The sequence below is a fragment of the Indicator indicator genome, chromosome 4, assembly GCF_027791375.1.
Source record: "Indicator indicator isolate 239-I01 chromosome 4, UM_Iind_1.1, whole genome shotgun sequence".
Taxonomy (NCBI): Eukaryota; Metazoa; Chordata; class Aves; order Piciformes; family Indicatoridae; genus Indicator; species Indicator indicator.
The window spans coordinates 37,044,089-37,057,413 of NC_072013.1; positions in this window are offsets into that span (position 1 = coordinate 37,044,089).

Below are 13,325 nucleotides of genomic sequence, written 5' to 3' on the forward strand. Positions count from 1 at the left end.
GGATTTAAATTGAAGAATAGGTTTAGATTGGATCTCAGGAAGAAATTCTTCACTACAAGGGTGGCAAGACTCTGGAATGGATTGTCCAGAGAGGTTGTGGATGCCCCCTCCCTGGAGATGTTCAAGGCCCTGTCAAGGTTGGACAGGGTGGCCTTGAGTAACCTGGTCTGGTTGTGGGACGTCCCTGTTGTTCTCCTGCCCCTCCTCCGGACGCCCAGCACTGCTTTTACTTATTTTACTCAAAATAAAATATCCTCATTCTTAAAATCGTAAAAGTGTGAGGATCGTTTATAACAATTTGGTGCCGTGACTTGGATCCTCACTATTCTGGGCTGAGATTACGGTCCTGGGAAAGGTACCTCCGTCTCTGACGGTCTCAGGGCTTATTCTCAGTTCAGATGAACTGGAGTGAAATAAGTAAAAGGAAAAACCCCGTAAAAATCGTGCACGAAGAGCCAAGCAAAGACTCCTGTCGCCCCAAGGACTGCGGCTTTAACACGGGTTCTGCTAGGTTGGGGAATTTGGGTTCCTGGAAGTGCGAATACATAGGCCGTCCAATTATGGGCGAAGTGAATGTGGACCCTTAATTAGTGCATTTCTCTGTTCCCGCGAGGGACTGAGTCACGAACAAGGGGAGCGTGTGTGTGTGTGTAAGAAGGCACTCCAGATGAAATGGGGCAAAATACCTCAAAGGCTGCTACTAAGAAAGAGAAAGGGAAGAACTTTAGGCTTCCCAACATCCCGCAGGATAGTGCCCTGGGGATTATGATTAGAAACTGGAATGATCATCCCTGGAGAAAAGAAAAATCTAAGGAAAAGATGGTTCATTATTGTATAGAAATTTGGGCAGGAAAAGAGATCAGAAAAGGAACTTATTGGCCATTATATGGGACCTTTGAAGAGTGGACATGCCACGCCTTAAACGTTTTTGTTAACAACAAAGTGCCCTTTAACAAAGAGGAGAGTGAATATGCATGCCTGTGGCTGTCTGGTCGGCAGGCACTCAAACTATTCACTTTAAAAGAGGAGAAGAAAAGAGGAGATAAAAAGAAGAAGGGGGAGGTAGAATATAGCGATAATTCTCCCCCACCATATGCAGAACCCCTGCTTAATGAAGCGGGAGAGCCCCCTACAGCTCCTCCCAAAGAAGCCCCTGAAATACCTCCTGAAGATTTGCCTGGGCCGGAGGAGGCAAATTCCCACAGGCCTGTGACTAGGAGCCAGACTAGGAAAAAAAAAGAACGACTATACCCCCTAAGGAAAATTGCCATGGGCGGGCCCCAACCGGGAGTCGGATTTGTATCAGTTCCCTTGAGCTCTGGAGATGTTAGGGATTTTAAAAAGGAAATGGGAAACCTCTTAGAGGATCCCTTGGGAGTAGCAGAAAGATTTGATCAATTTTTGGGACCCTCCATATATACCTGGGATGAGTTGCAGGCAATTTTACGAATATTGTTTACTGCAGAACAGAGAGAAATGATTAGGAGAGCCGGGATGAGGAACTGGGAACAAAGACACCAACAAGGACCAGCTGGGGAGGTCAAATGGCCGTTACAACGGCCAAATTGGGACCACCAAAACCCAGCACACAGGAATGAGATGTCTGATTTGAGGGACATAATCGTGCAAGGAATTAGAGAGTCAGTGCCCCGAGGACAAAATATTGATAAGGTCTTTAACGAAAGACAAAAGAAAGATGAAACCCCCACCGAGTGGTTGGAAAGATTGCGAAAATCTTTCCAACTTTATTCGGGAGTAGATCCTGATGGAGCAACGGGGCAGGCTTTATTAAAAACTCAGTTTGTGGCCAAATCATGGGTGGATATTAGGAAAAATTTAGAGAAATTAGAAGATTGGCAGGAAAGGGGACTAGATGAATTGTTACGTGAAGCGCAGAAGATGTACGTGAGAGGAAGAAAGCCAGAAGAAGCAAGCCAGGATTTTTGCTGCAGCAGTACAAGAAAAAGACCAGCAGGGGACAGACTTGAAAAGGAGAAATAACAGGTCTTCCCAGAGGGGTACTGAAGCCCGGAAAGAATTTGAGCGTTATTATTGCCAAGGGAAGGGTCATTTAAAACGCAACTGTAGAAAACGGTTGCAGGATTCAAAAATGTTTCAGGAAGACTAGGAAAGTTAGGGGCTCTATTTGCTGGGGACATACAATATACAAGAGCCCTTGATAAAAGTAAAACTGGGTCCCCAGCGACAAGAATTTACATTTTTGGTAGATTCAGGAGCAGAAAGATCTACCATACAAAACATTCCCCGGGGATGTAAGGAATCTCATGAAAAACTACGGGTAATTGGGGCGAAAGGAGAACCTTTTAAAGTACCCCTCATTAAAGAGGTGGAAATTGAGTCTCCTACTAAATTTTCCTTAGGAAATTTTTTATTAGTCCCAGAGGCAGAATGTAATTTGCTAGGACAGGATTTAATGGTAGAATTAGGAATAAATTTGGAAAGTAATAAACAAGGAATAAAAATAAAACTATACACTCTAACTATGGAAGATGAAAAGGAAATAAATCCTGAAGTTTGGTACACACCAGACTCAGCGGGGAAATTAGATATTGAACCATTAGAAGTCACCATCAAAAACCCATCAGATCCAATACGGGTCCAACAATATCCAGTTTCTCAAGAAGCTAAAAGAGGATTACAACCTATAATTGATAGATTGTTAGCACAAGGGCTATTTGAGCCTTGTATGTCTCCTCATAATACCCCAATATTACCCGTTAGGAAGCCAGATGGAACTTACAGGTTAGTTCAGGATCTGAGGGCGGTGAATCAAAGAACTCTCACTCGATTTCCAGTCGTAGCAAATCCATATACCTTATTGAGCAAATTATCTCCAGAGCATGTTTGGTATAGTGTGATAGATTTAAAGGATGCTTTTTGGGCTTGTCTGTTAAAAAGGGAAAGTAGGGATTATTTTGCATTTGAATGGGAAAATATAGACACTTGGAGAACCCAACAATTGAGATGGACAGTATTGCCTCAGGGGTTCACAGAGTCCCCCAACCTTTTTGGGCAAGCTCTGGAGCAGGTATTGCAGGATTTTGAGGTGGATCCTGAAGTGACTCTCTTGCAATATGTGGATGATTTGTTGCTAGCAGGAAAAGAACAAGAAAAGGTTAGGAAGGCAAGTATTAAGCTATTGAATTTTCTCAGCCTTAAAGGATTAAAGGTTTCAAAATCAAAACTGCAGTTTACAGAATAAAAGGTAAAATATTTGGGTCACTGGCTGGACAAGGGAGAAAAATTATTAGATCCTCAACGAATACAGGGGATACTGGACTTGCCACCACCAAAAACTAAAAGGCAAATCAGGCAACTCTTGGGATTATTAGGATATTGTAGACAGTGGATTGAGAATTATAGTAAGAAAGTAAAATTTTTATATGAAAAATTAACTAAAGATGGGTTGCTGAAGTGGAGCCAGGAAAATTATATGAAATTGAAAATTTTAAAATCAGACCTTGTTGAAGCTCTGGTATTCAGTTTACCAGATATAAGGAAACCTTTCTTTTTATATGTTAATACAGAAGAAGGAACTGCTTATGGAGTTTTAACTCAAGACTGGGCAGGACATAAGAAACCCGTAGGCTATCATTCAAAGTTGTTAGATCCAGTTAGTAAAGGGTGGCCTACTTGCTTGCAAGCTGTGGTATCCACAGCTTTGTTAATAGAAGAAGCCAAAAAAGTCACTTTAGGGGGGGAATTGATAGTATATACTCCTCATGACCTTAGGGGAATACTGAACCAGAAGGCTGATCAGTGGTTAACTGATAGCAGGCTCTTGAAGTATGAGAGAATTTTGATACATTTACCTAAACTAACATTACAAACCACAGGGGCATTAAATCCTGCTCAATTCCTATATGGAAAACCTAATTCAGACTTGGCCTATGATTGCATTCGACTCGTAGAAAGACAAGCTAAGGTAAGGGAAGACTTAGAAGAGGAAGAATTGCCTGAGGGAGAAAAGCTGTTTATAGATGGGTCCTCACGAGTAGTAGAAGGAAAGCGAAAATCAGGATACGCAATCATAAATGGAAGAACATCTCAGGTAGTGGAGTCAGGGCCCCTATGTAAACAATGGTCAGCCCAAGTTTGTGAATTATATGCTTTACTGAGGGCATTACAATTATTAAAGAATCAGGTGGGAACAGTCTATACCGACTCCAAATATGCATATGGGATAGTACATACTTTTGGAAAAATTTGGGAGGAAAGGGGACTTTTGAATAGTCAAGGAAAGGGACTGGTGCATGAAACGATTGTAAAAGAAATTCTGTTAGCTTTAAGGGGACATAAGCAAATAGCAGTGGTCCATATAAAAGGACATCAGAAAGGGATAGCTGAGACAATTAAAGGAAATAACTTAGCTGATGAAGAAGCAAAAAGGGTGGCTTTATTGAATATGAGTGTAAGCCCAACAAATCCAGAAACTGTGGTTAGTTTTACACAGAAGGAAAAAGAGAAGAAGGGAGCTATGGAACAAGAAGGTAAATGGATTTTACCTGACGGAAGGGAGGTAATACCAAAAGGCCTGGCTAGGGGAATTATAGAAAAATTACACACTCAAACCCATTGGGGAATACAAGCCCCAGTGGATCAGTTTGAGTCCAAATATGCCTGTGTAGGGATATACGGATAGCAAAGAAAATGCTAGAGGGCTGTTTAACCTGTCAACGAGTTAATAAGAGACAGCTAAGGGAACGAGTATTAGGAGGAAGAGAGATGGCAAAATAACCCTTTGAGCAGATACAGGTAGATTTTACTGATTTACCCAAGGTTGGGAGATATCAACACCTATCAGTACTGGTAGATCACCTAACCCACTTTGTGGAAGCATTCCCTGTGGCAAGAGCTAATGCTAGAACAGTAGCCAAAATACTGTTAGAGGAAATCATCCCTCGTTATGGGTTAGTAACAGCCATAGATTCAGACAGGGGATCCCATTTTACATCTAGAATAATAAGGGAAGTGATGGAGGCTCTAGGAATTAAGTGGGAATACCATACTCCGTGGCACCCCCAAAGCTCTGGAAAGGTGGAGCGTATGAACGGGGAAATAAAGAAACATCTTACAAAATCAATGATGGAAACAAAATGAGTTGGGTGAAGTGTTTACCATTAGCCTTATTACATATTCGAACTCAACCTAGAATGGATGTTGGGGTGTCCCCTTTTGAAATGCTGTATGGGATGCCCTATGATTTTGAAGTCCCATTAGAACATCCAAGAGTGAAAGATAAAATTTTACAAGAATTTATAATAAACTTGATGAAAAGGAGACAAGAATTGAGGAAAAAGGGCCTAGTAACTCAGAGACCACCCCTAGACCTAGCAACCCACACCCTCCAACCTGGAGATAATGTGTTAATCAAAGTATGGAAAGAATCCACATTAACCCCTAAATGGGAAGGTCCTTTTCTTGTATTGCTTACAGCAGATTCAGCAGTCCGCACCGCTGAAAGAGGATGGACCCACATCAGCAGGGTAAAGGGCCCAATATGTCCTGAAAAGTGGAAAGTTACTGCTAGTGACAATCCTTTGAAGCTGAAATTCTCTAAGGCCCGAACCTGGATGAACCTGATACAATTGACAACCACTGAAGAATATAAATGCGAGAGTCACCGCTATCGCCGAGTGTTACTTCCATTAATAACTGAATTAATAGGGGAAGTGGTAAATCCCCCTTTTTGGGCTCAAGAAATTATAACCACTGCCCATGAACTGCTTGTAAATCATTATCACTTTATGACAAATAAGCACGTTCATAGAAAACTAAAGCAGAATTGTGATTGTGGTGAGAAAAATTGTAGCTATTGGGTAAAATTTTATTGTGGTGGATGTAAGTGTATATATTGGATAAATAGGGTATTTGCTATTATACAGGGTGTATGTTCAAGTTGTTGGGATCAGTATCAGCTTGAAACATTGGAACTGCAAGCAGTCAGGGTGTTTGAATCTCACTGGACTAATCACCAAGGGGCTCCTGAGGAGAGTATAATCGAAAGTTGGGCCTATGTAGTGGAGAACAGAGAAAATCAAAATTTGATAGCATTGGCTTGGGAACTGCAGAGGTTAGTAACTCATGTAAAAGGAGTTAGAGGATCGTGCGTACTGGATAAGTGTTGCCATAATTTAACAAGTTTAGAGATAGGAGAAGCAAGTGAGCAAGAGTGGGAACAATCTAGAGTGTCCAGGAGACCTAACCCCCTCTTAGAACAAGTAGAAGAAAAGCTCCGACGATTACAACTAAAAGGTCCCTGAAGAATATCGACTGCTGCCGAGAAGAACTTATACCCCGCTGCTCCCTGCTAAGGAGTAGGCGATGGGAAGGCAGAGAGATATATCAGTGTGGAGACCTAACATGAGCCTTGTAAGGGGCATTTTAATAGGTCTATTACTGGACACTGGGGTAACCAATGATTTACATCGGCCTTTTAAGTGGTCATTATCTAGATGGGAAGACCGGAAGGTCATTAAAGCTGTGGTCACCCCTGGTGCCCCCAGCTTCTCTACCCACCATTGTGACTTAGTTCCTTTACAACCCTGCTTGAAGGAGAAAGAATATTATTTGTGTCCCAGTAGTAATCCAGGGCAAAGCTATTGTAATGTTCCTGATCAATATTATTGTGCCCATTGGGACTGTGTTTCTATTGCTACAACATGGACCCCAAGGAATAAGGACCCTTTTCTAAAAATTGGATGGGGGCCCCCAGGGTGTAAGCCTTCGAAGTTTAGCTGGAGTAGAGGCTGGAGTGCCTGTCAATATTTGGTACTAAATGTAACTGACCCTATGAATCAAGGATGGTTACTAGGAAAAACTTGGGGATTTAGATACTGGGAACCAGGGACTGATAGGGGAGGCCTAATACTCATAAAGAAGGAGGAAGTCACTCCTTCCCAAGTGGTAGGACCTAACCAAGTACTTACTGGTAAAGTTAATGACAGGAACAACACGAGAGAGATTAGAAACTCCACAATTAGGGGAACTGGAAATTCCACAATTAGCCCCCGTTATGAGGGAATATTCTGATCCATTGTGGGAAATGATGCAGGCCTCCTATGTTGCTCTGAACAATACTGATCCCAACAAAACTAAACATTGCTGGTTATGTTATGACGTTAGGCCCCCATTTTATGAGGCTATCGGAATAAATGTGACATATAGAGGTAGCAATCTCTCAAACCCATCTGAATGCAACTGGAATCATAATGAAAGGGTGGGAATGACGATGCAACAGGTTAAAGTGTATAGGACAAATACCCCCTGATATAATAAATGATGTGTGTACAAGTAGGGATAGATGGGAGCTGAATTTCTTGTGGTATATAGCCCCAAATGGGACTAAATGGATCTGCTCCAGGACTGGAATAACTCCATGTGTGTCAAACAAAACTTTAATGCTGAAGCGAGAATACTGTGTATTAGTAATGATTTTACCAAGAATCTTGTACCATATTGAAGAGACCATATCTGTGTACTGGGAAAATAGGAATCACAAAATCACTGAAAGGGAACCTATTACTGCAATTACCACTGCTACCTTAATGGAACTGGGCATTGCAGGAACGGCAACTGGGGCAGCATCCTTAATCCAACAAAAACAAGGGTTATCATCTCTCAGAGCAGCTGTGGATGAAGATTTAGAACGAATAGAGAAATCCATTTCATATTTGGAAAAGTCATTAACATCCCTATCAGAAGTGGCCTTACAAAACAGGTGGGGACTAGATTTATTGTTTCTACAAGCAGGAGGCTTATGTGCTGCCTTGGGGGAAGAATGCTGCTTTTATGCTGATCATACTGGAGTGGTGAGGGATTCACTGGGAAAAGTGTGAGAAGGTTTGGAGAAAAGAAAAAAGGAACGGGAAAATACTCAGTCTTGGTATGAGGGTTGGTTTAATCAATCCCCTTGATTAACCACTTTATTATCGACTCTTATGGGACCACTGATAATAATGTTATTGGCATTGACTTTTGGTCCCTGTATAATTAATAAACTAATATCTTTTGTTAACCAAAGGATTGAAAAAGTAAATTTGATGATTATACGTGAACTAGAACCCACCACTGAAACCATTATTTCTCTGGAAGCAGCTTCAGAAGCTTTATCTCGCTTTGAGAAACTTTCAAAGCGTCTGGAGATATAACTTGCTGATATAATTCACAAATAAATGATTCCTTGGAAAAAGAAAAAGTGGGAATTGTAATAAGTAAGAAAAGAGTTATTAAGTAAGAAAAGAGTTATTTGCTAATTATATAGTGTAGAGCTTAAAATGTAGGAAAAAAAAAGCATGCTTGTTTTTGTAGAGATTTAGTTACAATGTACAGCTGTGTGTAGCATCAGGGCCCCATGACATAACCCCTATATATCTTATCTTGAACGGTTTCTGCCAAGGTAGGTAGCGGTACCAGGTGGCACAAGGACACATAGTACTACGTGATGTATCAACTGAGCATATGAACAGACCAAGATCAGAAGAGAGACATCTGAAAAAAGACCATCTGCTTTCATCGTAAAAGACCCAATTGGATGAGCAATAAAAAGGAACTGATAAGAAACTGCTAATGGTGCGAAATTCACACACCATAAAAAGCGGTCTCAGGGTCTGGTTGGTGCGCCTCGGAGAAGGGGCAGGAGAACCCCTCTGGATGCCCAGCGCTGCTTTTACTTATTTTACTCAAAATAAAATATCCTCATTCTTAAAATCGTAAAGTGTGAGGATCGTTTATAACACTGTCCATGGCAGGGGGGTTGGAGCAGGTGAGTTGTGATGGAGCCCTGGAGCAGGCTGCCCAGGGAGGTTGTGGAGTCTTCTTCTCTGGGGACTTTCCAAACTTACCTGGATGCATTCCTGTGCAGACTGCCCTGGGTGATGCTGCTCTGGCAGGGGAGTTGGACTGGATGATCTCTGGAGGTCCCTTCCAGCCTCTGATATACTGTGAGACCGTGAGCTCTGAGGTCTCTTCCAGCCTAAGCCATTCTATGATTCTATGAGATCAAAACAGCATCAGTAGCCCAGAAAATCAGATCCTAAATTTTTCATACATTTTGCTAAAATTCTTTATCAAGGCCTAGGTGTTTAGCTTCTTTCAGATTTGTCATCCTAAACACAGAGTTTTGCTTCAGGAACATTAAATAAAACCCTGAAGTGGTCAGTATTGGTTTATGACTTCCTCATTAAAATAGAATATTGTAGTTACAAATAATAATTTTCAGTATAATAACTTTTTTTAGCATCACAGTAGGGTGTTTTTTCTTTCTATCTTCAGTGGCTATTGCTATTCAGAGAGCAAATTTCTTCAGAAGATCACAGGAACTGAGACACAGCTGAATCACAGGTTCTGTAATTACATCCCAAAATATCACATTCCTCACTTACAGCTTTATTCCTGAAAGAGGAAATGGATGCAGTGCTCAGAGGTGCTCTCTTACAAAGAATTTCACCTTGGCATACAGATTCATAGCTTGCTATTCATTAAATCAGCCTGAGCTAAACTGTCTCAGATTGCAGGAAGGCAGAAACTTGACACATTAGACTAGAACATCCCTTCCAGCTGAATTCTGAGCTATGCAAGCATTGCCATCCTATGGCAAGCAGAAAGATTATTGATGGGCATTTGCATTTTTAGGGTGTCAGGTAGTGATAGGACTGGGGGGAATGGAGCAAAATTAGAAATGGGTAGATCAGATTGGAAGAAAGTTCTTCCCCATGAGGGTGGTGAGACACTGGCACAGGTTGCCCACAGGTGGTGGAAGCCTCATCCCTGGAGGGTGGATGTGGCTGGATGTGGTTCTGGGCAACCTGATCTAGTGTGAGGTGTCCCTGCCCATGGCAGCAGGGTTGCAACTGGATGATCCTTGAGGTGCCTTCCAACCCTGACAATTCTGTGATTCTATGGTTTTGAAACCTGGCAGGATTCTGGAGCATGTGGAATCTACTTTTCTGCGTCACAGAAAAACCAAGTCACTTACCCTTCTAAGCTGATCTCATGTCCAGCCTGGAAATAGCAGTTGTTTGCTTTTTAAAAAGCTAGCTTTCTATAAACTGAATATTCCCAGTGGGCAGCCTCCCCTGACAGCCCTACACACTGGCAAATTTCCTGTGCTGCCCTTCACTGTGCTGAGGCCTGACCCTGAGGTTTCTCATGGGATTTTCAGTCCTCATGTTCATATGGAGCTACTTGTATAGAAATCATTCTCACAGTGGCTTTGCTGGGCTTTTCCTCGTTTCAAAGCTGTTCACCGGTAGCAGGGTGGATACTGATTTCTCTCATCTGGGTCACTGACCAGACACACCAGATGGTGGATATACTCTGTTCTAACTAATCTGGCCCAGAACTGGCAATTCAGAGGTGAAAAGCTTTATCCCATTACCAACTGCCTGAGCCATCCTGTCTCCAGCCCCCAGGCTAAAGATTAAACAGCTAATAGTCTTGAAGTAACTACCACCCCCTCAAATGCCCCAGCTGCTACACAGCCCAGACATCTACTGGGCAGATCAGCAGGAGATCCATAAATGGCAGTACACTTTATTGAATTTAAACTCTGCCTAAGGAGGAACGAAAAAAGAAGCCAGGCTGGTCAAGTAACAGCATAAACTGGGATAGTGCTACTTGTGCAGCAGCTGGAAGGAAAAGTTTACTGCAGAGAAACTGTCAGGAACAACAGAGATTACAGGTAGGCTGGCTGTGAGAGATGCAGCCTGGGAAGAAAAAAGGTTGGGGGCATCATAACAAGCAAATGCAAACACAGATAAAAAAGCAGAAAATAGTAAGCTGTGACTCCCTTTTGCAGAAAGAAATCCCAGAATCAGTGCAACACTGCCCATTCAGAACACCTTAACCAGTTCTGAAGAGCAGCTGCAGATTTTTTCAGTGACTTTACCCATTCTATCCTTAAAATTTCTTAATATCTGCATAACTACTTTGCTTTGCTGCACATTTAAGCTTTTAATTTTTATAGATTAATCTCTGTGTTGCATCAAAAATCACTACCAACACCTCTATTTTCCACATGAATTGCCAGAGGAATCACAGAATCACAGAATGTGAGAGGTTGGAAGGGACCTCAAAAGATCATCCAGTCCAACTCCCCTGCCAGAGCAGGATCACCTATACCAGATCACACAGGACTTCTAAGTACCTCAAAATTCTCAGCTGGTTGCGTGCACAGAAGCTATCAAAATATGGGATTTATAGGCATGTAAAATTAGATCAGCTGTTAAAAAGCAACTTCCAAGTATCTGCTATTTTTCAAGTCACTTTTGAATTCAGAGGAAAACAAAATCAAGCAGAGAACCCAGAGAACCTGCTCACAAAAGCTCATAGATTCATAGAATGGTTTGGGTTGGAAGGGACCTGAAAGCTCATCCAGTTCCAACCCCCTGCCATGGGCAGGGACACCTCCCATCTGCCCAGGTTGCTCAAGGCCTCATCCAGCCTGGCCTTGAACACCTCCAGGGAGGAGGCATCCAGAGCCTCCCTGAGCAACCTGTTCCAGTGTCTCACCACCTTCGTTCTCAACAATTTCTTCCTCATCTCCAGTCTCAATCTCCTCTCTTCCAGCTCAAAGCCATTGTCTCTCGTCCTGTCATTTCCAGCCCTTGTCGTAAGTCCCTCCCAGCTCTCCTGTAGCCCCTTCAGCTATTGGAAGGCTGCTCTAAGGTCTCCCCAGAGCCTTCTCTTCTCCAGGTTGAACAGCCCCAACTCTGTCAGCCTGTCCTCATAGGGGAGGTTCTCCAGCCCTCTGATCATCTTTGTGACCTCCTCTGAATCTGCTGCAGCAGCTCCATGTCCTTCTTGTGCTGGGGGCACCACAACTGGAGGCAGTGCTGCAGGTGGGGTCTCAGGAAGAACAGAGCTGAGGGGTAGAATCCCTTCCCTGTATTAGATTTGTGAAGAGGACACCTAACACCATTTAGTATTTAAGATACCTGCAAAGCAAACAATTCCTCAGCCTGTCTATATCCAGGCTCAATCACAGAAGTTATTCTAAAACGCAAATGTGTTGAATACCAATATAAATGCTGGAAATGTGAGAGCACAAGAGGAAGGAGCTAGTAGGTTGTCTTTTTATTTCTGTCTGTTCGATCTGCACGTGCCAGGAGCTCTATTCTTTCACTTCTGCAGAAGAACGTGATTCAGACTACATAGCACGATCTAGAAAATCCCATTACACCTTAATTACCTTATCTAGTTAGACTCTTTGACCCATCTGGAAGATCTGACTATTCAAACCTGTCAGTTACTGCACGAAGAACTCATTTTTAGAGGACCCATAAGAGTCCCTGGAGGGGCTAAAGGAAAGCTTGGCTGTGGCACTTAGTGCCATGGTTTAGCTGATATGGTGGTGGTGGGTCATAGGCTGGACTCGATCTCAGAGGTCTTTCCGAGCCTCAACAATTCTGTGATTCTGAGTAACTGTACAAATCTGCCCTTGAGAGAGGGGAAAGGGTAAGCACAGCTCCTTGGTGCTATCTTAGATGTCTTGGTATTCATTCCTCACTTCATGTTTCACACAGCTTCCCTTATGGCAGGTACAGAACATCATGCAGTACTTGGCTTGGCTTTATTTATTTATTTATACCTGCTTCATTCATTACAGCTATGCTGTTTCTAAGGACTGAAAGCATCCCCATCTTTTGTGCATAAAGTCATCCTCTGTGTCACAGGAAGAATAATACAAACCATTGCTCTAAGGTCAATTACACAAACTGCAATCTCACAGTTGTCTCTCTTCCTTGAAAACTACATCATTAGGCCTTGTGAAAAAAAACCAAAATAAATATTACCAGTTCCTCAAGTAGACACTGCTCTATAGTAGAAATGCACTAAAATTGTTTGAGGTTTGAACTTTATTTTTATTGGTTTATTTTATATATATTTATTTTTAAATCATTACTTTTTCTTTCTTGTGCCAAAATCCTTTCTTTTACACCAGTGTAGCAAATCAAGGGGATTAAAATAAGCAATGTTACAGAAGTCCTCTTTTCTTAACACAAACTTTTAACCACATTAAAAGTGTCCTAAAGTGTGTTGTACTGACACTCCTCTATCAGCACTGTGCAGAAGCACCAACAGTAGACCTTTCGTCTACTGGTCAAATTTACACCAATTAAAAAAAGCCATGAAAAGGAATGTGGGATAGGGAAAGAAAGTGTCCAAAAAGAATATGAATTTTCAGTGCCTTGCAGTTACTGCCAGAAACTCTTTTTTTATTTATTTTGGAGAACAGAGCAGCAAAACGTTAGTTGAAAGAAAATAGGCTAAGGAAGGTATTTAGAAAAGGTCTCTAAGGATGT